Source organism: Plectropomus leopardus, chromosome 17, assembly GCF_008729295.1.
Source record: "Plectropomus leopardus isolate mb chromosome 17, YSFRI_Pleo_2.0, whole genome shotgun sequence".
Taxonomy (NCBI): domain Eukaryota; kingdom Metazoa; phylum Chordata; class Actinopteri; order Perciformes; family Serranidae; genus Plectropomus; species Plectropomus leopardus.
The window spans coordinates 5,784,817-5,790,087 of record NC_056479.1 but is presented as its reverse complement, the minus strand read 5'-3'; positions in this window follow the sequence as shown (position 1 = coordinate 5,790,087).

Below are 5,271 nucleotides of genomic sequence, written 5' to 3'. Positions count from 1 at the left end.
CTGGCGAGGCCAACATAGCCTTCGGTAGCGTCTTGCTCCAGGGCTTTTTATATGGATTTTCCTCTTTCTTATTAATGTTATTGGATTTAAAATGTCAACAACACAAAAACACCTCATAGAAATCTGCAAACCTCAGCTCCTCTGCAAAGAGAAACAAAGAGAGAGAGTAACACAGGACAGGTAAGTGTGAAGACACAGAGGAAGACTTGAGGACAGTGATGAAGAGCCAAGACTTTGAACTTCAGGCCTCAGCTGCTCCACAAACAGGATTTACTGGCCGAGTCCTTTTGAGTACTCAAGGAGGTCTGATGACAGCGATTCAGATGAAGACCGATGGCTCCTTAATGGAAAATCTTTGTGTCTGGTAGGACTGATAAAGCCCCAGGAAGCCTTCGCGTCTGGCGAGGCGAATATAGCCTTGGTAGCGTCTTGCACCAGGGCAGTTTTACAAGGATTTTCCTCTTTCCATCATTTTCATCACAAGTTTATTGGATTTCACAATTTTTAACAACATAAAAAAACTCCTAATGAAAACTTCGTAAAGAGTTTGAACCTCAGCTCCTCTGCATATAGGATGGATTTATGGATTTTACTCTTTTTCATAACTTCTTGATTTAATTCAAAAACATGGGACAAAAGCAATGAGCAACTTAAGAAATTACCCAAAGAATTTAAAAGAAATCAGAAAAAAAATAAATACAGTAAATATCTGAAAAATTAGAAAGAAAAAAAAAAACTATCCAACCCATTTACCTATTTCTTGCAATGTGTAAAAAAGTCTTGCCAAGTTTCTCATTTCCCTTATAACCATGTTTCTGAAAGAAAAGAATTTGCTCAGGGTTTCAGGGTTCAAAGGTTTAAAAAACTGAAAGTGATGTCTGTCCAAGTTTTTCAAGGGGTAATTCAAAATTTGAACAAAAAAACAAACAAACCACCTCATGGAAAACACAATCACACAATAACAGCAGAGAGAAGAATAAAATAATAATAACATAAAAACATGTATAGATTTTATTTTTGAGTAATAGTTGATGATGCTAAATGCCTGTAAACAGGAGCGTTGTAGTTTAGGGAAAAGTGGGACTGATTACTCAGGACCCCAATGGGAGGGGGTCCTCAAGAGCCTGGAATGAAACTTTGAATTTGTTTGCAATGTTTTATTTCTTATTTTTTATCTGTTTTTCAAAGTTATTAGTGCCATGACTAACTTAAAATTCTCTGAGGCCTCTCACTCCTTAAAGCTGCTAAATGGTTTAATCTGCTTTTGCATCAGGATTCATAAACACCAACATGCAGGTTTTTCCCAAGAACGGAAAATCAAGGGTTCAAGAAAAGAAAGAAAAACAGGAAAGGAAAGCAAAAGGATATTAAAACAAAAATAACAGAAATTTAAAAAATGCATGAAAGAGAAAACATTTAGGAGACAGCTTATGCATAGAGCCCAGGTTCACTGCTGCGCCCTGCTGGGTTACAGTTGTTAGGCTGTCATTTCTTTTCTTTGTAAAGTAAAGGTGGTCATACCGGACAAAGGTAAGTCAATACTTAAAACCAGCGTTAATACAAGCTCCTGAAATTCTGTTTTCTCACTGATGTTGTTAATATCTCACTCTGTTGCTGCCACTTTTTTCAGTTACATGTCAGCGGCTGTAACAAACAGAGGGAAGTTTAAAGTTTACTAACGTAAAGAAAAGTCTCCAAGTGTCTTTAACTCAGGTATTGTTAACGCCGGACCAGATGAGAAGGACGGATGACCACAGGACCAGATGGAGAGCGATGAGCGCCTCTCTCTCAGTGGGCTCAGTAAGTAATCCTCTCACTAAGACTACAAAAATACCAGCAGTGACATAAAGTGGAGCTCAGATAAAGTAAACTTTACACGTGTGAATTATATTTATTATAGGAGCCGTCTTTAATATTATTCCATTGTTTGTAGTTTTATTTCATCTTTGGCTGATGTTGTATAGTTGAGCTCAGAAGAATTCATTACCTGTGTTTCTGTTTCATAGCGCAACACTCCGCTGAGTTTTCGGCACTCGTGAGGCAGCTGAGAGTGGACGTCAGCCATCCCAGTAAGTCCAGCACCACAGCAGACCACTGAGCCACTCTCAGCACCGCGCGTGAGTCCAACACTTCCTCTGTCCCCCCCGACATCACCCTCCTCTCCCACCAGGCGATCGGACGATGAGGAGCGCCCCGTCCCGACCGGCTCAGAGGACGCTGTTGTTACAGTCGGCTTCTTCTGTGCCGGTGCCTTCAGGACGCTGCTCACACACACACATCAGACACACACACAGGAAGCTCCTTTTTCATCTGTGCTCAGAGAAAGAACAAGAGAGAGAGAGAGAGACATCGTAAATAAAATAAATGTTGTGCAAGTTATAATTCAGTGATTTTCATTGGACTCAAGGGCATTAATGTTACATGTGTAACTTTTAATTGTGTGGTTTGGAATCATCTGGTAAATTTACAGTAAGTAAAAAACAAACAAAATAGTTCCTCAGCCTGTTTAATCGAGCCTGTTGGACTTGAAATCTTTCTGTGTGGTGGGAAAAGCTGATGTTCTTCAAATAATGTGAGAGGGGTCATATGTAATATCACCAGTTAGAGAAAAAAAATGATATTTGTATTAAAACTTGACTCAAGCATTTGACCCACAATCTCTCAGCAGATTAGCAGTCCAGCCTGTCTATCTTTAAACTGAACAGAGGAACAACTGTATGTATTACAGTTAAAGAGGATAGTCATCAATGTCCCGGCTGTCTCCTCCTTCATCAAACACAATCATTATCTTTTGTTCTCAGATAAAGATATATGACCACTTAAGTAAGAAAGAGACGTTACTTTATTATCATAATTGTTAATTACACAATTTTTAAATAAATTACAAAAATAAAATTATTTCTTTTACATTATTTTATTTTTTTATATTTCATTTCTTTGAAACCCAAGCAAATTAGTTGGATTTTTCTTGATATGGCCCAAAAAAAGACCAAGAATTTAGTAAAAAGTTATAAGAAAGTTAAAAAGAGGAAAGCACAAAAATAAATTATTGTGTGTGTGTGTGTGTGTGTGTGTGGTTAGAATTATTTTTAATTATTTTAAAATAAAAATAGTTTTATTGTTATTTATTTATTATGTTAAATAATTAGGAATATAATTTTCTGGACTATTTTCCTTTTTTTAACATTCTCTTTTTAAAAAAAATTCAGATCTTTGTCACCTCTTACTATTTTTTTGCAATGTGTGGGACATTTCTTGCCAAGTTGCTCACTGTTTTCTCCTTCATAATTACATTAGAAGGTATACCAAATTACTCAGGTTTCAAAGGGCTAAACAGTTTGTAAAAGGTGTTTGAATGATCTTTGTATGATCTGCTGTGACCTCATAGCGCTCCCCCAACTGCATTGTCTATAAACGCAGATGTTGTTTCATTTGAGCCCTTAGTCCCAACTGCTTTTTATCACCAAGTGACACCACTGACTTGTTCTCATAATGGCCCTAAAAGCAATTAAGGGGGGAGCAGTTCTGTTTTGATGACGCTTTAAAAGCACTTAGCTAAAGTCATAATTAGCATGGCGTATTTTAAATTTCAGCTGAGTCATTTTGTGATTGTGGGAGGCCAAATTCTTTCATTTGATTAATTGTTAATTGCTTGCTTAATAAATTGTACTTAAATTAAATAACTGACATATAGTTATATCCTGTTAGAGGTTTAAAAGTGGATCTCCCATGCGAGACCACAAGTTCAGTTACTGAAGAAAATACATTTTATGAGCGTAAGTCTAAAGACCTCTGGTAGATCTATTTATTCAGTCAATGCTTATTATTGAAAGCACAGTAAGCTCCAAATGAAGAAAGTAGGAGAAAGTATGATTTATTCAAAACCTGTTACCACTGTGCTCAAATGTGCTTTACTCATCATGTTATCTTTAATGATCTCATTCAAGCTGTTGCTGCCAGTACAAGTCTGCTTCATTCATTATATGTGTGTGTGTGTGTGTAGGTGTGTGTGTGTGTAGGTGTTTATTCTGCTGAGATTATTCTGGCAAAGCTAAAGAGAAATGACTCATAATGTTCTGAAAACAGATTTAACACAGATAGCATAAAGCACACACTCAGTGTACATCATATGTCGTAATATTATTTATGTATACCATGCAGTTAGATTGCATTCAGACTGTATTTAAACATACTCATATCTACTCCTCACTGTTTAATTGATTATCAGACATATGTACAACTCCGCAATGTTCTGCTTTTGGTTAGATGCTAAACTGTATTTTATTGATTCATTACTTGTACTTTGTGTTGGCCATAAAGTTGACTTTAATCCTATTAAAATAAGGCCTATTGGTAGATTTTTCTTTCCTTTTTCAAATCTGACAAACATGATCTGTTTAATGACTATTTTAGCAGAAAGAAACACTCTGAATCCATAATTTTCAAATATGATTTCAAGAATGCACCAAAATAAAACCTTAATTTTTCCAGGAATTGTCCAACATCAGGAAATAAGCTACTGTTTGGTGAGACAGGTGCAGTTGTTAGTAATTTTTGTCATCTCATTAAGATGAGTCCTCGCAGACACAACAGTTTGTTGTTTTGTTTTTTTTTACATATTCCACTGCTGATTATTGGCAACAGTGGACAAAGAATTCAGATCTTTTAACAGAGTAAAAGTACTGCAAAGGAAAAATACTCTGTTACAAGTAAAAAAAAAATTATGTTTACTTTAATAAACCAACAACCAATCAAGTTAGCATCAAAATAACTTAAAACAGCATATTAATGGTAAAAGTTTTCATTTTGCAGTGTCTCACATTTCAAAATCCTATATATTTTAGAAATATATAATAATAAGTGATGCTTTATTGTGATCCTCACATCTTATCTAAAACCATGTTCTATTATTGACTTAAGAAGGCAAACGAGATCTTAAATCCCCCTAAAGCTGTCTTTAATTATGCTAAAGGCCCTCTTACAATGTCAGTCTTTTACTTTGAGAGAGAAAAAAAGACATTTCAGAGATTTAATTTAATCATGTTTTATCCACATGATTGCCATTGTTCTTAACGTATTCAGAGAGAAATGAATCACCTTTGTTGTCCACATTCCCCTCACCATCTGCGTGTTGTTGACAGCAGACTTTGATGGACAGTTTGCTTAGCCAATGGATGCCACTCGTAGTAGTAACCGTCCAATCATATGAGTATAGAGGCGGGGCTTGTAGTGAGAGGCGGGGAACCAGAGAGGAGACAGCAGTGGCGATCA